Below are 23,641 nucleotides of genomic sequence, written 5' to 3'. Positions count from 1 at the left end.
TCCACATATTTTGATGTGCTACGTGAACTATTTCAGGCACATTACAGACAGGAACATTTTTCTGGGTATCTTGAGCAATATCTTGAGCAATTTCGACGCCGGTAACGACACGTCGTTGATTCTGGCGCCGCGAACGTTAGCATTAGCACTTAATTCTTTTTTTGCGCCTTCGTGCTAGCAGTCGCTTCGTTTGCGTCGTTTCGAAGTCGTCTCTGTCGCGATCTTAGCCGGAGAAAGAAGAGATACAGACAGCGATACTAAATAGAATCCCGAGTGGCGGCGTGGCAGCTGTGTTCTCCGAGCTCGCAAATAGAAAATGTCGTGTCACTTGACACCTGGTGCGTTTGTCTTTCTTCCCCTCGATCGGCCGCGACTGCGAGCCACGTCGTAGCATTGTTACGAAAGCCCGCCCCCTTAGCATTTCTGCTCGACTGTTGTAGGGCCCGAGTCCGCGAAGCGCACCTTGGGTCTGCGTCACGCTTATGTGCTCCGTTCTTCCCCTTTCCCCGCCTACTCCTCGCACCTGTCACGACGCGCGTGGGCAGAGATGCTCCAGAACACTGTCGCAAGCTTCTCCCGTGTGCGCGTTCATTCAGCAGTGTGTTCTTGCTCACTTTGGGAATCTCCGACGCCAAGAGAGAACGCGCGCTGAGCTTCGCGTGCCGAGAAGCAAGGTAAGCCTAGAGCCCAAGGTTGGAGCAACCGCGGCTCCTTTCTTATCCTTTCGGCGCCAAGAACGCGCTCCTTAAGCAGTTATTTCCGACGAAGGGAAGCTGGGCACTCCGCATCGAGCTAGGGGCGACGTGAAGAGACAGGAAGCGAACAGTGTGTGTCAGGGAACACACACGAGCTAATCATGCCTTAATTCAAATCAAAAGAAAGGGGAATGTGCAGGCCATGTTATGCGAAGGTAAAATAAGCGATGGTCCCTAAGCATAACAATGTGGATTCTATATGAGAAGGCAAGCGTTGCAGGAGGTGGCAGAAATTAGGGTAGATGAGTGAGTAAACATTCATTTCCGAAGAGGCGGTGTTTGAAACTGGGTCGGTGAGGTCCTCAGTCCGGGAGCCCAGCGGTAAAACTAGCAAGTTCGCGGCCGCAGCTTGCACAGGACAGGGTTAGTTGTAGGCAAGTGGAGTGGCCTTTGCCCTACAGTGGAGGTATTTGGCCTGATTAGGGTGGTAATGATGAGGATGATGGCTCAAGGGAAAGTCAGCCTGCTTGCCGCCTCTGAGGCGTCTGCATCGCTTAATAACACATCGTCTCTCTACGGTATCGCTTCCATATATCGCCACATGAAAGAAAAGCACTTGGTGCGAGACATTCCGGGCCGCTTCTTCGCGCAGTTTATGCGCACTCGTCACTGCCGCCTCACTCGCCTTCGTATTTCTCCTGGCTTCATTTTTAACGCAAGAACGTCAGAACCCCCCTGTCGGAAAAAATTGCGCGGTGCCGGAGATGGCGGCCCTGTGAGGCGTCGCAGCCGGAGCAGCCTCCTAAGTCACATGAACTTGTGATGTCATCACAGCCTGACCACCAGATGGTGAGCAAACTTACCACCGAGGCAAGTGGCAGTTAAATTAATGATTGGTCGCTCGGGAAGGACAGCCTGAGCCGCACAAGCCCCACCGGTGGCAACATCTGCCATCGCTTGCCCACTGTACCAGGAGTAGTATGAGGACCCCCAGTGACCTATGGTTGCAAAGTCGAGAGTTACCGATTCCGCATACATGAGCAATACTGGTTAACGCTGTCGCGTAATACCTTTAAGGCATGACGGAACATATAGCGCTAAGACACCAGGGCGAACAAAGAAAGAGACAACACGAACGGTAACTTTCAACTGAAGTTTATTCATTGCATGTGAAGTTCTTATACAGGCTGAATATTGCAGAAATACTACCAGGCTATCACGCCGTGAGTCAACATATAACATACACTTACTTTTTATTTACATCATCAAGGAAATCAGTTTCTTACTTTGAGAGCGAGATAGATGCTGCACTAACACATTTACCTTTCAGTTTTCGTATCTGTCTGGCTTCTACAATCTCACATGTTCGTTGCTGTTTATTTTTACTTATGATTCGGCATTCTTTGAAAACTGGATGGCACCCCACCGGCTTGCAATCCAAACAGTGTTCCGAAAGGTTTCCTTTGCCGTTCTCAAATTTCCAATTATCTTCTCGGATTTTTTCATTAACACACCTACCGGTCTTACCAATGTAATCTTTTCCACATGACAAGGGCAGGGAATATACGACGCCTTCTGCACATTCTACACGTTTCTTTTGGTGCTTTATTGTGCACGTTTAATTTTTAACAGCAAAGGGATCTGTCATCCTACAAGGTTTTGCCAGTTTATCGGGTGCTGAAAACACTACTGTGACTTCTGCACGTTGCCCGATTTTTTTTTATATTATGGGAAATCTTGTGGATATACGGAAGAACCGCTACTCGTTTGTATTTCTCGGGCGAGCTTTGACCTGATGACTGTTTTTTTTTTCGATCAAACTTTCGGCTACTGCTACCAGGAGTGCACTCGGATAGCCTGCTTCTTGCAACCGTTCAACCTGCTGGCAGAAACTGTTGCTCGTCATGTGCGGGCATGACTTGTCCAGCGCTTTCTTAAAGGTGGTTTTGATTATGCTTCGCTTGATTAGTTTCCAATGAGCTGAAGTGTACGGAAGCAATGGTTTGTTAGTCCTACGTGCATAGCTCCAGCATGTTCGATCTTCTGCAAATGTTAACTTTATGTCCAAAAAACGAATTTCATTGTTAGCTGGCATTTCATACGTCGGCTGAAGTGGGTTCAAACATTCTTTGAATGCTGAGATTATCTCGGAACTTGTGTTCCGAAGGTCGTCCATGGTACCGTCGATGACGACCAGAAAATCATCAACATAACGATACTCTTTTCACTCTTGTGCATTTCAGCCGATCATTGAGTGTCCTGTCAAGATGAGATAAGAACCGATTGCTTAGTACTGGTGCGCCCGATACATAGCGCTATATGTTCCGTCATGGCAAACCAACTCGCCCAAACAGCCACTCTGACCTTTAAGGCGGAGCTTAAGTGCCCCGTTCATTTTTCATCTAACCTCTTTTTTAGTAGGTCAATTTCAGCCAACCCTCTTGAGACTTAATCCCTTGAGTTCACGCAGACTTGCATTTTTGCGTATTTTTATTATCTCTGCGTCGTTCTGTTGATGCCACTTGCTGTATTTGTTTTACGATAGAGATATTACGCTACTGGTAACGTTATAGTTTCTATCGGACAGACAACCACGTAAACGGCAGGAATGTGACGTGGTTGTCGTTGTATTTCTCTCGCACGAACGGTCTTTCCGTCATGAGAAAAACACCAATTATACCAACTTGCTTCTTTATTACATCTTAGATCGCCAGTGCAAACAGTAACATTTGTTGTTGGGCGTGTTGCTTTGTTTCTATGTTTTTAGGACAGCGCAAGAATGGACGAAACACAAGAAGAAGGAGGTGCTGAACTAACAGCTTTTATTTCACTAACTTTAAGTTCAGCGCTCCGTCCTGTCCTCCTCCTTGTCCTTGCGCGGTGTCCTGCAAACACACGGGGGCACGCATAAAGGATAACGACGGGGCAACGGCTGTCCATCCGTCCCTGTTTTTTGCTCCACCTAGAGTGATGTCATTTTTGCAACTAGCCAAACTTTACGCACCTGCATAACGATATAGATAGCCTAATGCTTTTCTTCATGCTGATTTTTTAGATAAGCAGAATAGTAAACGCCACCCCCTAACTCAAGCTACAAGAACAAGTTAGAGGGGTCATAAGGCAGGCATATAAAGCAGCCCTGGGGTTACCCCGCTGCACGCCTACGGAAATACTTTTTAAAATGGGGGTCTACAACAACTCCACGGAAATATGCGAGGCACATACATTCGCACAATTAAGGAGGCTCGCAACCTCACCTGCGGGGAGGAAGGTCCTGAGCATTGTAGTACTACATGATAGAGTCCCGGAAAGAAACGCGCCGACAAAATTACCGATCGAAGTGAGAAAACTACTCAGTATTAAACCAATTCCAAAAAACATGCACCCTGCTTTTCACGAAGGCAGCAGGAGAGCAAGCGCAAAGGCGACCGGTTCGGTCAAAACAAAGAACTCAGGGACAGCGGAGGAGGCGGCTATCGCCATGGGAGTGGTCAGCACCAAAGCCGTCACCATAATTAGCGACTCCAAGGTCGCTATAAACAATTTCGCACGGGGTACGATCTCCAAAGAGACAGAACGAATCCTAAGACATCAAGGCTGGAACCAAAGAGAGGTGGAACTAATATGGCTGCCGGCCGGCTAGGGGAACAGGGGAAACGAGTTGACTCACTTCCGAGTGAGCCGAGCAGTGAGTCGGGTTAAATCCCCAAATTTCTAGAGAGATGCATTCATATCCTTTCACAACTACACTAATCAATTTAAACTGGAAAGGTCGATATATCCTCCACCAGACAAGAACCTCGACAAAAGCCAGCAGGCAACGTGGTGTCGGCTCCAGACACGAGCCTTCTTTAGCCCGTCGAAACTAGCACTCATGTATCCAACGCAATACAATCCAACTTGCAAAGAACGATACGAGATAGCTGGATACGATCGCATTCTATAAGCAGCAAAAAGGCGCCGCCACTGGCGGACTGCTACCAGTCCCTTCTTCAGAGTGGTGGGAGGCTCTACCCAAAAATGTTTCACGCTTCGCAAGCGTGAGTGTCAATGATTTTTTTTTGCACGCTTGTTCTAAGCGTGATGTGCTTTCATTATTAGTAAGCGTGAGTGGATTGAGAAATCACGCTTCCTAAGCATGACTCGCAGGGGGAGTAAAGCTAGCCATGCGTGAGTGAAGGCAATTTTTTGCACGCTTTTTTTAGGCGTGGTGCGCTTTCAGCGCTCACGCTTGCCATGCGTGACTGGCGATCTCCCGAACGCTAAACGCGAAATAAAGGTTTTTCACTTACTCGATGTGGCGTTCTCCTGCTCTGTAGGCTGTCAAAAACATTTAAAAGGAAGCTGAAAGAAGGAAATTCTTGTTGTGGCGCATTTATGGGCTTGGCGGCTGCTTATAAGATACAGATGATTGCCATTCAATAGCTTCTTACAAAAATTAACTTTCCATTTTCATCTCGCGGATGTATGCAAACAAGAACGCTGCGCTGGGGAAACGTAACAAAAGACAGCTAGCTTTTTAGAAAATCAGAATGTCATTTATAGTACAAGTAGAAAGCAAAAAATTAGGCATTCCTTCATTAATTCGTTGGCTACTCTCACTATTTTGTACTTAACGGCACATATCGCGTGCTTAAGCACTGTTCAAGACCGCAATTCGTCATTGTGTGCTATGTTGCCTGAAACGACTGTGCCTTCACAGCAACGCTTTTTCTCGCGTATGTACTGCGCGTTACTACAAGCGGGTTTAAAAACACTTAAAAATTGGCCTATCTACGCTTATTCACTGTCGTCGCCTTTACAATCTTATCATGAGCCTGAATGTTCTAAGAAAAAGTTTGTTTTTTTGCTGAAACTCTAGTTTCATGACATCTTCCTACATATGGACTGCGTATCTAATGAAAGAAGAGCAAAATAAGGTCACCTCATTTCAACATCGTTTAGAAGCCGCAATATGAAAATACCCATTCCATAAAGTTTGTATGTTTTATATCGGGCCAGAAAATAAGCTTAGGGAGCGCGAATTTGCCGTTCTTGAGGTCCATCGATGAGAAATACTTGGCGTTGCAGAGCCGGTCCAGTGTGTAATCTATGCGGGAGAGGGGTTAGACGTCCTTCTTTGTTATGTTGTTCAGGCGACGGTATCAACGCAAAATCGATGTGTGCCGCCTTTCTTTCTCACTAGAACAGCCGGTGCCGCCCATGGGCTGTTTGGTGGCTGGATGACGTCGTCGCGAAGCATTTCTTCCACTTGATGCCGGATGGTTTGTCGTTCTGGCGGCGACACACGGTAGGGAGTTCGACGGAGAGGTCGGGCGTTCTGGTCGTTTATAATGCGATGCTTGGCAATCGGCGTTTCCCAGACATTCGGCGATGACGAAAAACACTCGCTGTAGCTTCGAAGCAGATTGCGAATCTGGTCTTGTCTGTTCCGGGGCAGGGCTAGGTTGATGTTGAAAGTGGGCGAGTTCTCTTTGTCTAGGTGTATACACTGCGGATGGGTCGGAGAGGGCGAATGAGTCTCGTACGTCGGATATTTCGTCGAAGAAAGCAATCGACGTTGCGCTGTTAATGTGCTGGTATTCTTCGCTTAAGTTAGTGAGCAGTACTTCGGCCTGCCATTGCGGAAATGTGCGATGCTTCTTGCGATGCTGATTCCTCGGTCTAGAAGCAACTGCATGTTCCCCTCGATGATTGCTTCAGCGTTAATGGCTTTCGTGGCGCCTACGGTCACGATAACGCTTGAAAGGGGTGGGACGCTCACTTCTTCCTCCAGGACACTCAGGGCAACGTGTTTTTCCAGAGTTTTCATCGAAGGGATGGCCTCGTCCGTCGAAAGCGTGATCAGCTTGGATCGCATGTCGATGATCACCCGATGCTCATTCAGGATATCCATGCCCAAGATCACTTCGCGGGAGCATTGCGGTAGCAAAACAAAGGTCGCAGGATAGGTATGTCCTTTCACACTCACTCGCGCTGTGCATCGTCCTGATGGCGTAGTGAGGTAGCCCCTTGCGGTGCGAATTTGTGGGCCGTCCCATGCCGTTGTGACTTTTCTCAGCGGTGCAGCGAATGTTCCATTCATCACCGAGTAATCGGCTCCTGTGTCGACTAGAGCGGTAACATTCCGGCCATCGATAGTCACTTCTAAGTCGGAGAGGTCCCGGCTCTTGCATTGCATGTCGCCCTCAGCGTCGGGTCACGGCTTCGTCGCATATGCGAGTCGTGCGTGGGGCGTGTGGTCGAAGCTTTTCTGGGCGGCGTCGTCGTTTTGAAGGCAGTTTGCGTCGTGGTCGGGGTTGTCATTTTGTGCGGCGTCGGTGCAGCGAGTGTCGGTTCTTCATGCGGCGTAGCGGGTGCAGCGTCTTCATGGAGCGTGGTCGGTGAAGGACCTTCGGCATTTCGCTCGTGAGCAACCTCACCTCCAGAGGTTGCGGTCTTTAGTTTCCCCTACGTGGGGTGGGAGACCTTCCTCATACCGCGGCTGCGTAGCTGCAGCGTTGCGACGCAAAGCGCGACGCTGACGGCGATGGTGAGCGCTAAAGGCGGTTCGACGAGTACTCCTCTCGACGCAGGTACTCGTCGATTTCTTGCGGACGTTGGCCGAAGCGTGGTCGTGGTGCATCAACGGCAAATCCACGAAGACAGTTACGTCGGCATGGGCTGTGACGAAGAATATGGCCGGCCTCATCACAATGGAAACATAACGGTCGGTTGTCGGATGTCCTCCAGTCGTCAAAATTTCCTGGGGCTCGAGCGTCGTTCGTAGGCTGGGAGGGCGGGGATATGGAGGCGGCGTTCTGGAACAAATGGCTCATCTCGGAGAGGACGTATGGTTGTCGGTGGCACCCGCGGCTCTTACAGTATGATCGGTGTCGACATCTTTGGCGAGGTTGCGGGGCTCGTAGCGGCGTCTTTTTGCTGTCTGGTTCGGTCCGGCGGGGTCACGAACTCCGGCTGCTCTCCCTGGAGACGTCGGCTAGCTCTGTGAGCTGCTGTCTCGTCCTCGGGTGCGAAGCGCAGAGGACTGGCGTCACGACTTGAAGGGGGCGTCCGGTACATGGAAGGTACCCCGCGACCATCCGCAGACCGACGGACTGACCGAGCGCCTGAACAAAACCATCGCCGATACGCTCGCCATATATATCGATGCCGAACACAAGACCTGGGACGTCATCCTGCCTTACGTCGACTTCGCCTACAACACCACAGTGCAGGAGACCACCCAGATGACGCCTTTCAGGCTCGTCCATAGCAGGGAGGCCACGACCACGCTAGACGTCATGCTGCCCAACGTTACCGAAAAAAAGAACGTCGACGTCGCCGCCTACCTTCAACGCGCAGCAGAAAGCCGAAGACTTGCCCGATTAAGGATCAAAGACCAGCAGCGGACCGACGTTAGACGCTACAACCTACGAAGGCGCAACGCGGTATACAAGCTAGGAGACCAAGTCTAGGTTTGAACGCCCATTCGCCGCCGTGGATTGAGTGAAAAGCTTTGGCGCCGCTATTTCGGACCGCACTAGGTTCTTCGTCGGCTAGGTGAGCCGGATTATGAACTCCTCCCTGAAGCCATGACTGCATCCCAGCGGTGCCGCGTACGACCAGATGTTGTCCATGTCGTCCGTCTGAAGCCCTATTATGCGCGCTAAAAGACGCTGGATTTTCACACTCTGTGTTTATTTTCACACAATCCCTTTTATTTTTTCTGGCCGCTTTATTTGTTTTAAGCATCGGGACCATCCTTCTTTGAGAGGGGAGTAATGCCGCGAATCTTTGCAGTGTTTGTTTGTTCATTCTTCAAAGCTGCCAGCACGCTGCTTTATCGCTTTGTTTGCGATGAATGACGCGACTAGATTTATCTCGATTGATCGCAGCCAGGCAGAGGTTATTCTACATTGTTCCTGAATGTCATAGTAACTTTGCACGTTTTAGCTCGAAAGTTCGCTATCAGCTTTAAATTGAGCACGGCCGACAGCGGCGGGCATTATGTTCGACGACCGCTGAGCACGCTTGTCGCTACGCCGCCGCCGAGTGATTCAGACCACTGTTAGCGCAAGTCAGCCCAAATAGTTTTGTTTAGACACCATTTTCGCAGCCTTTCTTCTCTCTGGACTGCAGTCACCACTTCGTGACAGTATGTAAATATTGGTGAATACTTTCATACTGTCGAGGTTAAACAGGGGACTAACATGTTTTCGCCGCATATTCGCGGCTCATTGTTGACACCGCCAACCCCACCTCGTGATCCCGCGCGCCAACAAAATCCTGTTGGTTTTGTTGAGCAGGCAGGGTGACGAGATCTTTTGGGGTCGCTGATTAAGTGGATTTAGCATGAAGCCAACGAAACGACACACACTGTCAAGCTGCCATTTTGTTTTAATAATACAGAGGAAAGAAAACGAGAGGGAGAAAAAAAACAAGAGTGGGTTTGAAAAGGTGAAACGGCGAAGTCGCACCAGCTGATACATGGCGCCATCTCGCGACTGGTCATTACTCTACTGACACTCCCCCTTAATGGACTGTCATTGCGCCCACACTTTTGATGCCCAAACATTCACAGTGCTTGAGAGTCATTCTTCCATTTAAGGCCTTAGTGAAGAGGTCAGCACAGTTCGACGATTCGACGTACTGGAGTTGTAACTTTTCCTCTTCCACCTTTTCTCTCGGGAATTAATACTTGAGGTCAGTGTGTTTGCTTCTATCTGAAGTGAATTAATTTTTCACAAGCGAATCGCACCCTGGTTGTCAGCCATTAAAATCTGCGGTACGTGCATGAATTCATGCGCATGAAGTTCCTTCATGAAATATTGGAACCACATTACTTCCTTTGTAGCGTGACACATTGCTACATATTCCGCTTCCACTGTTGACAGTGCAGTGCTTTGCTGCTTCCTACTACTCCAGGAAATCGCAGCACCAGCTAGAGTGCACACGTACCCACTGAATGACTTCCTGTCAGTATTGTCGCTAGACCAGTCTGCGTCGCTAATGGCTTTTGTGCACTTCTCAGTTCTCTGATAGACTAGTGCATTATTCTTTGTCTGTTTCACATAGCGAAGAATGTGCCTTATGTCATTCCAATGTTCTTCTGTGGGATGATCATTGAACTGACTCATGTAAGTAGTCGCAAAAGCCAAGTGCGGGCTTGTGCCTACGACGAGGTGAAGCAATGCACCAATAGCTTGTCTGTACTTGCGTGGCAGGTCCTCACTTGATGGGTTATTGTTGTGTCCTCTGTGGTACTTGCTTCCAGGATCCAAAGGAGATGATGCTGCCTTTGCGTCCGACATGCCGAACGTCTCCAGTATGTCGTTGGCGTAGGCCGTCTGGTCCAGGGCTAGTTTTCCATCTTTTTCTTTGTTCAGTCGTATGGGAGGAATGTGGCTAGCTTCACCCAAGTCTCTTGCACCAAATTCTTTGCCCAAGCGGCTCTTTAAGTCGTCAATCTCTTTATCATCTTCGACGATGATCAGCAAGTCATCAACGTAGACTCCTAAGATGAGGTTCTTTTTGCTGACATAAACACAGGGTTCTGCTTTTGGTCTTGTCATCCCTTCTGACTTGAGCATTTGGTCCAAACCGAGGTTCCACTCCCTTCTATACTGTCATAGCCCTTAAACGCTCTTCTTCAGAAGGCAGACTTCATCCTTCTTAGTCATTCAAAGGCTGCGGTTGTTCCATGTGGACGGTCTGCTTCAGAATATCATTTAAGTATGCTGTCGGGATGTCCATCTCGTTGATCTTCTAATTCCTCTCAACTGCTATGGCCAGCAATGTCCTGACGGACTTCAGCTTCACTACAGAAGGGAAGGTTTCCTTGTAATCGGTACCTTTCACTTGTGAGTATTCACATGCAACCAACCGTGCCTTGTATCGCTCGAGGTCGCCATTTTCGTCGTACTTCTTGGGGAACACCCACTTGCATTTTACGACTTGTCTGTCTTTCGGTCGTGGCACTAGCTCCCGTGTATCAGAAGCTTCGAGGCTGTCCAGTTCACTCTGTATAGCTGCTTTCCATTCCACCTTGTCCGGTGCAGATAAGGCTTCGTGTAGAGGTTCTGGATCTCTTTGGCCATTTTGCCTGGCTATGCTGCAGCCGTGACATTCACTTTGACGTGGTTTCTTGTTTGCTAGTCTTTCCGACCGTCTTAGCGCCTGTGTACCACAATCTGTCACGCGTGAAAGTCATTGCGTAGCTCCTTTGCCCTATGTAGTTGACTCGTCTTCATCAGCTGATGAGCCAACTTCTTCAGCATAGTTGTAATCAGTATCATGGAGATCTGAACTACCAACATCATGTGGCTCGCTCAAGCTGTCTTCAGCTTGTAACGTGATTGTGCAATAAGTGTCGCTATTTGCGTCAGTATGGCAAAATGGCATTTTTATGGGCCAGTTGGTATGAATCCATGATTTGGGCCAGCATGAACTTTGGGACACAAACGAAGAGAGACACGTGGAACACGGAACACACTGCTGACTAACAACTTTAATGAAAAGGCGCGGAACGCGCGGAAGTATATATAGTGGTAAAGGTGGAGAGAAAGATGGAGAGAAGGCAAAGCGCATGGCGAAAGAAGGCCGCACCAAAAGCAAATGTAACAACAATCCTTAGAACAGATGACGAAACAGCCGTACCGGGAAAGCGAAATCACTGAGCCCCCCACAATCTTAGGCCGCGTTGCAAAACTGTGCGCACGTGATGAGAACCAAAGCATGATCGAGAATCAGTTCTAAGAGTAGTCACAGGATAAGATCTAGGCCACAACAAAGACAGTGAAAGAGCAAAAGCCGCGTCATAAAAACAAAACACGAAACAACAGAAAGAATATATGAATTAAAAACCGCAAGAAATCACGCCAAAGCAAAGCTAGAAGTTTAACATGAAGAAGGACATGAGGCTGCGAAATCATGAAAAGCTCCTTCGCCTTCAGGTGAGACGAGAGTTGAATAAAAACCAAAAAAACAAAAAAAATGCCATCACTAACACGGCTAAAACAGGGCTAAAAACCTAAAGTTGAAATAAAACCAAAATGCCAACAATAACACGACTAAAACAGGTCTAAAAACCTAAAACATGATGTGGGAGATAAAAACAAAAAGCACAAACACGGTGCCGAACAGGAAGGGCGTATAATTTGGCTGGTTCATGGGACATGGCAAACATCATGGAGGAGCGTTTTTTCTTTGGTTGAAAGTGCAATTGACGGGGTGCTTACGCAGTCCTTCCCTTTCTTGTGAATGGCTACGGCATCGATGATTTCCCTGGCCAGCCTATCTTTTTTTCTTCCAAGGATCGAGATGTTGTCGAGGTTGGCCGTGCATCGGTGCTTAGGCTGGCGGCAATGAAGAGCCAGGAAACCTGATGTGGCAGTTGCTCCTAATGAATTCGCGTGTTCTCTGGCTCTTTCATTGACGCACCTGCCTGTCTGTCCAATATAACATTTACCGCATGCGACAGGGAAATGATAAATTACACCTTCGTCGCAATCTGCGTATCTTGTCTGGTGGTTTACTGCGCACTTCATCCTTCGCTCTTCGTTGTTAACTTGGCGGCACATCTTGTATGCTTTGTTGGGTGCAGAGCAAACCACCTTGACAGCATGTTTTGCGGCGATCTTTTTGAGGTTGTGAGTAAAGCCGTGGACGTAGGGTGCAACAACGATGTTCTTGCTGGTCCACGTTTCTTCCCCCGTGGTTGCAGATTCCTTGCGAGGCAAGCGGTGAAGCAGCGCCTCGCTTACCGTGATCAGCATTTCTTGGGGGTAACCAGCTGCCCTTAATCTAGTGATCTGCTTCGAAAAGCTGGGGCCCATTTGGTGCGGGAATAATTTTTCAAGCGCTGACCTCAGTGCCCCTTTCGCAATTGCCCTCTTGACGGTCTTAGAATGAGCTGACTCATGGGGAAGGAAACCTTTGTTTCTGCGAGGTTCATAGCGCCAGCACGCATGTCCTTCTTCGAGCAGAAGCAAAAACGCTTCTCCATGATGTTTGCCATGTCCCATGAACCGGCCAAATTATACGTCCGTCCTTTTCGGCACCATGTTTGTGTTTTTTGTTTTTATCTCCCACATCATGTTTTAGGTTTTTAGCCCTGTTTTAGTCGTGTTATTGTTGGCATTTTGGTTTTTATTCAACTTTAGGTTTCTAGCCCTGTTTTAGCCGTGTTAGTGTTGGCATTTTTTGTTTTTTTTTATTCAACTCTCGTCTCACCTGAAGGTGAAGGAGCTTTTCATGATTTCGCAGCCTCATGTCCTTCTTCATGTTAAACTTCTAGCTTTGTTATGGCGTGATTTCTTGCGGGTTTTTAATTCATATATTCTTTCAGTTGTTTCGTGTTTTGTTTTTATGACGCGGCTTTTGCTCTTTCACTGTCTTTGTTGTGGCCTAGATCTTATCCTGTGACTACTCTTAGAACTGATTCTCGATCATGCTTTGGTTCCCATCACGTGCGCACAGTTTTGCAACGCGGCCTAAGATTGTGGGGGGCTCAGTGATTTCGCTTTCCCGGTACGGCTGTTTCGTCATCTGTTCTAAGGATTGTTGTTACATTTGCTTTTGGTGCGGCCTTCTTTCGCCATGCGCTTTGCCTTCTCTCCATCCTTCTCTCCACCTTTACCGCTGTATATACTTCCGCGCGTTCCGCGCCTTTTCATTAAAGTTGTTAGTCAGCAGTGTGTTCCGTGTTCCACGTGTCTCTCTTCGTTTGTGTCCCAAAGTTCATGCTGGCCCAAATCATGGAGTCAGTATGGCTACTTGCAACTTGGGTAAGCTTGCATGAGAAGGACTCTTCTTCAAAGGTAACGTCCCGACTTACAAAGAAGCGATCTTCATTTTGGTTCCACAGCTTGTGCCCCTTCACTCCTTCTGGGTAGCTGACCAGTATGCACTCTTCTGCTTTCGGGTCCAACCTGCTCCCCTTGCACCGTCTGTTTCGCACACTCCATGCTCTGCACCCAAACGCTCTTAGGTGGTCCAGTTTCACTTCTCCCCCTGTCCACAGAGCTTCTGGTGACTCTCCTCCAACCGCCTTCAAAAGCACTTGTTTCTGATGTGACTTGCAGTGACAACGTCGTCAGCCCAGAGCCTTTTGGTGACTCCTGATTCGATGAGAAGGCACCTCGTCATGTCAAGCAATGTTTGGTTCATTCTCTCTGCGACTCCATTCTGCTCATGCGTGCCAGGAATAGTCTGCTGGTGCCTCATGCCATGCTTGGCCAGGTACTCGTTGAACTCTTTGCTTGTGTACCCCCGCAGGGGGGCGCCTGCAGCTTGCAGGCGTCGCGACGGTGAGTGGCGACACCGCGTGTTCCCGAGCATCCGCAGGGACATCCCCGCAAGGGGATGATGGTGAACTGTGCATCACCACGGACCCGAGCACCCGCGCCTCGCCGTGCGTGGCATCGCCGTGTCCGGGGAAAAGGGGATCCTGGTGATTGAGCCGATGCCGAGCGTTTGGACCCTTAAGGCCCCTTGGCAAAGGCAACACGCCACTTTGGCCCCAGCTTCCTGCAGACGGCACCTCCGGCCTGACCCGACCGGGGGGAATCGGCAGTCGCCTTTTCCTATCCTCCTCTTCATCTTTCACTTTCCTATCTCTGTCTCACAACGCTCCTATATCCTACTCACTTAGTTTTTCCTTTTTTCCTGGCGGCGAGGGTTAACCTTGTGTGACCAACTACCCTGAGTTGCGTCATATTTGGTTATAGTTGAGGTGTACAACTGGCGTGGGCAGGACTTGCTATCAAGTTCCTGTCCCGTCCCCTTGTTGGACTCCGTGGTGGGTGGCTGGCACCATGACCGAAAAACAAAGTTTTTTTTATGGCTCCCCAACTTTCAAAACCTGATCCCTCTCTCAAAAGAGGGCGGAACGAGGCAGACAACTTCTTTCAAAAAAGAAAAGTAACTTTCCCCAAATATCATGTGATCCACAGTGAACAACAAGATAAACAGGCAAGAATAATATCCCCCTTCCTTGTGTCAAAGTGCTTGACTGAAACCCTAGGCATTGGCTATAAGCTGTCAGAAATGGCCAGCGGCGACTTATTGCTCGAACTGTGTGACAATGTCCAACATTCTAAGCTCTCCATCCTAACGTCCATAGGGGAAATCCCGGTCTCCGTGACTCCTCATCGCTCACTAAACACTGTCCGAGGCGTAATATCGGAAAATGATTTTCTTCACATAACTGAAAAAGAAATGCTCGAAGGGCTCATCGACCAAGACGTCATAGATGTCCACCGAATCAAAATCCGGAAGGACAACAAGGAAATAGACACAAAACACATGATCCTGACGTTCAACACCAGCACCCTGCCCGACACAATCGACGTGGGATATTTGAAAATCAATGTACGACCATACATACCAAATCCTCGCAGGTGTTTCAACTGCCAAAGGTTCGGCCACGGCTCACAGAGCTGCCGCGGTCGTAAAACTTGCGCAAAATGTGCCTCTAACGATCCCCAGTCTGATGTATGTGACGCAGCCCTGTGCTGTGCAAACTGTGAAGGAGAACATGCTGCATACTCCAGGGCGTGTCCGTCCTGGAAGAAAGAAAAAGAAATTATCACCATAAAGACCAAAGAAAACATTTCTTTTAAAGAAGCGAGAAGGCGTTTTGCGCTTACAAACACATTCTCCTTCACAGCAAAGCAAAACTTCGCTGATGTGGTGCGCAGGGGCACAGCACTCCGGCACCTGCCAAGGCCGCTCCCACCGAGCCTATGGCAGGGCCATCCACGCCCCAGGCAGGGTCAGAGAAAGCTTCCCTGTCACTGCCAAAGCAGGGACCGCCGGTCCATGGGTCGGCATCCCGCAGGACCTCCCCCCGTCGGGAGAGGCCTGAAACTAACACAACCGCGGCTGCGCGGTCCTCCAGCACCTCTGTTGAGGTGATGGATACAACACCCACTCCGCCTCCATTACAGCGGCGGAACAGCTCTGTTGAGCGAAAAAAAGACAGGTCCCTCATAACGGGCCCACCACATAAGTAAAACTCCTTTCATTTTCTTTTAAAAACACAAGCATGGCTTTTTTAATTCAATGGAATTGCAGAGGACCTATGCGGAATTATAGTGACATAACACATATTTTAGGGTCAATGTTACCCATAGTTTTATGTCTTCAGGAGACCAATCTTGGTCCACAACATGTGCATATCCTGAAACATTATCAAACTTTTAGACGCGATCGCGAGCAGGCAAATCGACTCTCAGGAGGCGTCGCAATTGTCATCCAAAGCGGCGTCCCTGCTCGAGAAATAAAGCTCAATACAAAACTAGAGGCGGTTGCAGTCAGCATCGTCAGCTATAAAACACTAACAATCTGTTCCGTATACATTCCTCCACATTTTACATTAACAGTTCATGATCTAGAAGAATTGATAGTTGAACTTGCAGAGCCATATCTGGTAGTTGGGGATTTTAACGCTCACTCCCCTTTTTGGGGAAGCGAGCGCTGCGACTCTAGGGGCCAAACAATCGAAGATTTTATCCTCTCAAATAACATCTGTCTTTTAAATACAGGAAAAGCAACTTATTGTTGCCCAAGCTTAGCAAAAATGAGCTTTCTCGATTTAGCTTTCGCATCACCATCGCTTTTTACCGATTTTAAATGGGATGTTTTAAATGACCCTCTGGGAAGTGATCACTTACCTATTATCATCAGCCTCTCATCGTCTACTGCAGTCATCCCCACAAGACCACGGCGCTGGAAACTTCACCTCGCCGACTGGTCACTTTTTACAGAAAGTGCCACTCTAGATAAAGAATTTTCTGAAGACCTCGGCATAGATGAAATTAATGACAGGTTTACTACATGCATAATATCTGCTGCAACACTCGCTATACCACAAACAACAGGACTCGTACAGAAGAAACACAAAGTATGGTGGACACAAGAATGTACATTTGCAAAAAAACAGCAAAATAAAGCATGGGGCACCATGCGTCGGTACCCCACTGCAGAGAACTTACTCACTTTTAAGAGGGCCAAGGCGAGAGCGCGGTACGTGCGCAGGAATGCTGAGAAAACCTCCTGGCAGAAATATGTGTCCTCTATAAATAGTTCAATACCATCAAAGAAAATGTGGGACAAAGTCCGTAAATTCACTGGTGACCGTACTTCCTTCACACTTCCACTTTTGACAACACCCGGTACACAAACATCGTTGGAAGAACAGGCCGATTTATTGGGCGAGCACTTTGCTGAAGTCTCAAGGTCGTCCCACTACACAAACGCATTCCAGAAACACAAAGCTATAGCTGAATAACAAAAACTTCCATTCGGAACAGGCATGCAGGAAGACTACAACCAGCCCATTACGCTCCAGGAATTAAATAGTGTATTATCTTCCATTAAAAAGACAGCACCAGGCCCAGACAATGTGCATTACAATATGCTTGCCCATCTCTCTGATACAGCCGTACAGGCACTGTTAAAATTCTTCAATAAAATATGGATGACTGGCAGAATACCTGAGGAGTGGAAGAAAGCAGTAATAGTACCTTTTCTGAAACCCGGAAAATCACCAACAAGTCCTGACAATTACAGACCAATAGCCCTCACCAGCTGCATTGCTAAATCTTTTGAAAGTGTAATAAACATTAGACTCACCTTTGTACTCGAATCTCGGCAACTATTAGATGTTCATCAATGTGGATTCAGAAAAGCATGCTCAACCACCGATCACCTTGTCCGCCTAGAGAACACCATACGGGAGGCGTTCATCCACAAGCAGCAGTGTATCGGGGTCTTCTTCGACATGGAGAAGGCATACGATACCACGTGGAAGTTCGGCATCCTCCGCGACCTAGCAGAGCTAGGTATCCGAGGCAGGATGCTGAACTGCTTAAACGACTTCCTGGCTAACCGCACATTTAGGGTCCGCCTAGGAACAACTCTCTCCATGACTTTCTCCCAAGAGAATGGCGTACCCCAAGGTTGCATTCTAAGCACGACACTCTTCGTAGTAAAAATGAATTCGTTAGCCAAAGTAATACCTAAGTCCATAATGTATTCGGTTTATGTAGATGACCTACAGATAGCATGCACCTCCTCCAGCATATCGTCCTGCGAGAGACAAATACAAATCACCTAAATAAACTAGCTGCTTGGACAGAGATAAATGGGTTCAAGTTCTCTCCTCAAAAAACAGTAGCTGTTCTGTTCTCATTGCGACGAGGCCTACAATTCAATCCCAACCTATACTTGAATCAAGCCACACTACCAATTAAACCAGAACATAAATTTTTAGGACTCACTTTTGACAAGAAACTCACATTTCTACCACACATTAACAACCTTAAAAAGAAAGCATCCCAAGCCCTCAATGTATTAAAGGTGCTCTCGCGAAAACGGTGGGGGTCCGATAGAACATGCCTATTACACATCTATCGCTCTCTGGTACGCTCCAAGCTGGACTATGGGTGCATAGTATACGGTTCAGCAAGAGCATCCTACTTGAAAAGACTGGACCCTGTTCATAATCTTGGTCTACGACTATCAACTGGAGCATATAGAACATCCCCGGTAAACAGTCTTTATATTGAAGCTAATGAGCCTGCACTAGAGGATAGAAGAGTCACACTGACATGCGCATACGTCCTAAAAACCCGTACTCTTCCTAAACATCTCTGCCATCCCATTGTTACCAAGTGCCCATCCAAAAGAATATTTAACATTAAACCACAATCCATCCGGCCACTAATAATGCGCTTTGAAGATAAATGTGAAGAGTTAGGAGTACTGGATGCCCTGCCGAATATTGCACAAAAATATGAAAATTTACCGCCATGGTACAACCTGCCTTCAGTGTGCGACTTCACACTGACACACTTACATAAAAAGGAAATGCAACATCAGCTCATACTACAAGAATTCTTTGAACTACAAGAAAATTATGACACCTTCACTGAATTTTACACTGATGGGTCAAAAACAGAAAGTCATGTTGGATGTGCAGTAATTCAAGACAAAAATGAAAAAATGATACGACTGCCACAGTATGCATCGGTTTTTACTGCCGAGAGTTATGCAGTCTTTGTAGCCGTAGACCAAATAGTAAAAGAAAACATTAAAAATAGCGTCATTTACACCGATTCACTGAGTATGCTCAAAGCGCTGCACTGTAGAAATGCCGCTGAACCCATTATAGGAAAGATCATACATAACATAATTAAAATAAAAAAACAAAATCATAACATTATATTCTGCTGGGTGCCCAGCCATGTTGGAATTGTAGGTAATGAGAGAGCAGATGCATGCGCAGCATAAGCTCGAATTGATCAAATAAAACAAGATAACATACCACACAGGGATTTTTTGAAATTAGTGCACAGTAAACTCAGAATTAAGTGGCAGGCTGCATGGGAAGAACAGGCAAACAACAAACTGCATTCTATAAAACCCGTTTTAGGAGAATGGAAATCATGTAGACATCAAGAACGTTTTACTGAAGTTATTTTATGTCGGCTACGCATTGGGCACACACACCTTACACACAACTTTTTACTGACAAAACAAGACAAACCTCTCTGCGAAATGTGCGGCGATGTACTCACTGTAAACCACATTTTAATTTCATGTAGAAAACTGGAATAACTGAGAAAAAAATATTTTACAACACTCTACAATGAATACATCCCATTGCACCCCAAGTTGCTTTTAGGTGATCAAGCACTGGTTGATCTTTCAAGTATTTTTAGGTTTCTTAATGAAGCCAATGTTTTAAACAAACTCTAGGTATAAAAAGTGTAACATTTAACAAGAACCTAACCTTGTGTTTGGCGCATCATAGCCATAGTTGCTTTTGCGCCATTAAAATCAATATAACTAACTAACTAGCTTGTGTACTCTCCTCCATTGTCCCTGCGCAAAGTCTTCACCTTCGTGTTGAGCATATTTTCCGTCATTTGTCTGTACTTGTCAAACTTCCGAAGCACTTCGCTTTTGGTCTTCATGGGGTACACCACAGTATATCTTCAGTAGTCGTCCGTGAATGTTACAAAGTAACTGGAGCCCCATTTGGTCGGCGTGATTTTTCCAACCCCATCTGAATGCACCAGCTCCAGTAGAATCTTAGCCCGTTTTGCCTCGCCCTTTGGGAAACTGCTTAGCTTTAGCTTTCCCAGACAACATGTGTCACATTTGTCCTTCACAGGGTCTTCTCTAGCTCCACAGAGGCGTCGAACAGCATCCTGGTGAAGGTGTCCTAATCGTCTGTGCCACAAAGCTGTGTCGTTTCTCTTTGCCATCTCCGTCTACATTATTTCTTCTTTGACATAGTACAGTCTTCCTTCTCTAGTTGCAGTCAGGATCAACTGACCGGTGTGCTTTGTTACTTCAGCTTTGCTCCCGGCGAACGTCACGGGCAAACGTCGCTTTTCAATTTTTCCGACTGATAGTAGGTTGCCGTTTAAGTCAGGCACACAGAGGACATCTTCTAGAGTGATGAATGACTCACCGCACTCTTCAGATAGTTGAATCTGAATTCTTCCTTTCCCCATGACACGCATGGATTCTTTGCAGTTTCTACTCCTGCCTCGCAGGGCTTGAAGCCAGTGACCCTCGCCTTGTGCGATATCCTGAGATCTCTAACACCGCTATCAAGATGCCACACATGAGGAGATGCTGTTATTAAATTTTTAGCACATAAAGTCATCTGTGTTGCAATCTTTGCCCGTGATGAGTTTCTCTTCTTCTGGTCATCCCCTTCGTCTTGAAACTGGTCACAATCTTTGGCTATATGACCAATTTTGTCACAAGCAAAGCATCGCACGTTCTTCTTTTGCATACCTGAGGTCCATTGACGAGCCTTCTCGTCCTTCTTGACAGTGAGTTGACGATGCACCTTCTCATTGGGTTGCTTGCTTTCAGTCCTTAATCGAGCTTTAGTAATCAGGGCCGTTGTCTGACTCTCTTCGTCGATTAACCGGTCTTCGTCACGACGCAGCTTTCTCTTTTCTTCGATCAGCAGCCTTGTCTTCACTGCGTTGGTCGTGAGGGTTTGTTCGTCTTGCTCCAAATTCAGAAGGAGCTGTTCGTATGTGTCCGGAAGCCCCATTAGCATCACTAATGCAACCTCTCTGTCTGTAAACGAATATAGCCTGCATTTGACAACTTCCTATGCAGCACCATCAATATTCCTAGATAATATTGCATTGACTCGTCTTTCTTCATTTTTACGTTGAAAAGCCGCGCATCAGCTGGAGTATATGCAAGATTCTAAACTTTGAGTGCATTTCCTGCAGCGTATTCTAGGCTTCTTTTGCAGTTCTGCAAGTCCCGATGTCATCCAGGTAGATGTCCTCGACTATAAGGAACAGAAAGGTCCGGGCCTTGTATTCAGTCTGCTTTTCTCGCTCGTTCATTTCTCTACTCGAGAATCCAGGGTCGACCGCTTCCCAGCATCCCTTCTGTACGAGAGCTGCTCTTGCCCTTATCGACCATGTGTGATAGTTATCTGATAACAACTTCGGCAGTCCAAACTCGTCTATTGCCGACAGTTCGCTGATCCTCAAACGCAAGAGGGACAACGCACTTCTGTTTCGGAGCTGTTTCTCAATTAGCGTACGCGAAAACGATTTGTCAGTCACTTCTACTCGAAAAATTTCGGCGCTAACATCCACTGAAAAGGTTTTGTCAGTCACTTCCTGACAGTTTTGCCGTACTCACGCCGGACGTGTCTAAGCGCCGTCGGTACACATCCAACATGGAGTCTGCCGCAACAACGGTGTCACGTGACGGTCCGTCTTTCTTATAAAAAAAATATGCTCTTCTCACTTTTCTTCACAGGCACACACCGCTTGTCAGTCACTTCTTCCCGACGGCTTCACGATGCTCACGCCTGTCTAAACTTCTGAAGGCATCGGCACAACGTAGTGAAGGCGGTGTAGCTTGACGTTTTCTGCTTCAACGTGGTCGCACCTTTTCATCACTCAACCAAGGCAATCCGCCTCATTTCTTCCAAAAAAGTGGTTGATGAGTCGTCCTGGGCCCATAATCTGTTGGTTTTGTTGAGCACGCAGGGTGCCCAGATCTTTTGGGGTCGGGGATTGAGTGGATTTGGCAAGAAGTCAACGAAACGACACACACTGTCAAGATTCCATTTCCTTTTAATAATACAGAGTAATGAAAACGAGAGGGAGAAAAAAAACACGAGTGGGTTTGAAAAGGTGAAACGGCGACGGTGCACCAACGGATACATGGCGCTATCTCGCGACTGGCCATTATACTACTGACAAAATTAACGCCACCAAGACAGCCCACTGGGCGTTGTCTGGCAGTATCCAGCGACGCACAAGAGGGTGTGGTTGACGGTAGTGGTACTTCGAAGTTTTACCGTCCGTGATGTCACATTGAGCTTCTCCGCAATCCTCCGATGTTGTTTAAAAGAACTTCTATTTGGGTTAGATGGTTCCTTTCTGGATCTCCGATGTTGTAAGAAGTCTAAAGGTTAGTCGTCGGTTACGTCAGCATTTTAAATGCTATCAAAAAAACTTCGAATGCTTTTAAGCCATCGTTAAGTCGCGTTTAACTATTCGCTAAGGCATGCAAGGCCTTCCGGTTCTCCACTATCTCTCGGAGTGTAACCAATTTCAATTTTATTGCATCGCTGATGCCGTCCCCTTCTCCTTGTACCCTCAATCTTTTCCACCTACACCTTTGCTCGCGTTAGGTGGCCATAGTAACTGAGCTCTAAACTCAGGATTTGAACTTCCAATGACTGGTCAGTTCAGCTCTGACTTCCGGCCGCTGCCACTGTCAGATTTGACTTCTTGCAGCCTAAGGCACTCTCAAGAGGCTGCTCCACCACCATAGTTCAAAAGTATCAATTCTCAGCCCCTTCATGGTCCAACTTTTATATACGGACATTACTACTTGGAAAACCGTAGCTGGAACTTAACGAATCTTTGTTGGAAAGGTGATGTCTGCTTTTCAATACGCTGTCCAGTTTGGCCACAGCTTTCCTACCAAGGAGCGAGCGCCTTTTAGCTTCATGTCTGCAGTCACCCTCTGCGGTGATAGCCGAAGAAAATAAAATCTCTCGCTGCTTCTATACCTTCCCCTTCTATTTGCCATGAAGCGTGATGGGGCTGTTGAGTTTCAAGCCAGCTTTTTCACTCTATCACTCTCATCAAGAGGCTCTTAAGTTCCTCTTCACTTTCTGCCATTGAATTGGTATCATCTGTATATCTGAGGTTACTGATGTTCCTTCGGCAATCTTCACTCCATCTCGGGACTCCTCCAGCCTGGCATTTCACTTGACGTGCTCTGCAGATAGGGTAAATAAGCAGGGTGACAATACCCAGCCTTGAGAACTCCTTTCTCAATTTGGAACAAATTTGTTGTTCTATGTGTGGTTCTAACGGTTGCCTCTTGCCCCGCATACAGGTTCCTCAGAAGACAGATGCGGTGGTCTGGTACCCACATATTTTAAATAGTTTGCCGCAGTTTGTTGTGATCTAGACGACCGAAAGGTTTTCGCGTATTCAATGTTTTTCTTGAACTGCATTGTTTTCTCCGTGATCCATTGAAGGTTGGAAATCTCATCTCTAGTTCCTCTGCCCTTGTGAAACCCAGCCTGCACTTCCGGTTCTCATCCTACTATGTCTGCCTTGAAGGATATTGAGCACCAGCTTGCTCGCATGTGTAATAAGCGCAATTGGACGGCACTTTCAATATTCTTTGGCGCTGCCTTTCTTTGAAATTGGGACGTAAACTTATCTCTCCTAATCCTGTGGCCAATGCTGAATTTTCCAGATTTGCTGGTACAAAGTCCTCCACACTTACACAATTACGTATCTGCGATTACATGTTGATAGCGAGCGTGTTTTTAAGTTTATTATAACATATAATACGTTCGCATACTGAAAAGCCGTGTGGCAGGCTTTACCTACAGCCCACGTAGATTCGAATCCTTCAATGTCGATGAATTCTCTAAA

At 47.2% G+C, this 23,641-nt stretch overlaps 1 protein-coding gene across 3 annotated transcripts in view; it reads left to right on the top strand.

Moving 5' to 3' along the window:
* The window catches only part of LOC144106424 (uncharacterized), a 703,216-nt gene that overhangs the window by 672,525 nt on the left and 7,050 nt on the right, over positions 1 to 23,641 (top strand). Inside the window, exon 1 of one of the 3 annotated variants that reach the window (XM_077639233.1) lies at positions 451 to 674. The exons of the other annotated variants lie outside the window; for them this stretch is intronic. The gene's annotated coding sequence lies outside the window, so the exon portion shown is untranslated. Of the gene's footprint in view, positions 1 to 450; positions 675 to 23,641 lie in introns of those variants that run through there. 3 annotated transcript variants of the gene reach the window in all.

Source organism: Amblyomma americanum, chromosome 10, assembly GCF_052857255.1.
Source record: "Amblyomma americanum isolate KBUSLIRL-KWMA chromosome 10, ASM5285725v1, whole genome shotgun sequence".
In the NCBI taxonomy this organism is placed as follows: domain Eukaryota; kingdom Metazoa; phylum Arthropoda; class Arachnida; order Ixodida; family Ixodidae; genus Amblyomma; species Amblyomma americanum.
This window is presented reverse-complemented; position numbering and strand designations above follow the sequence as displayed.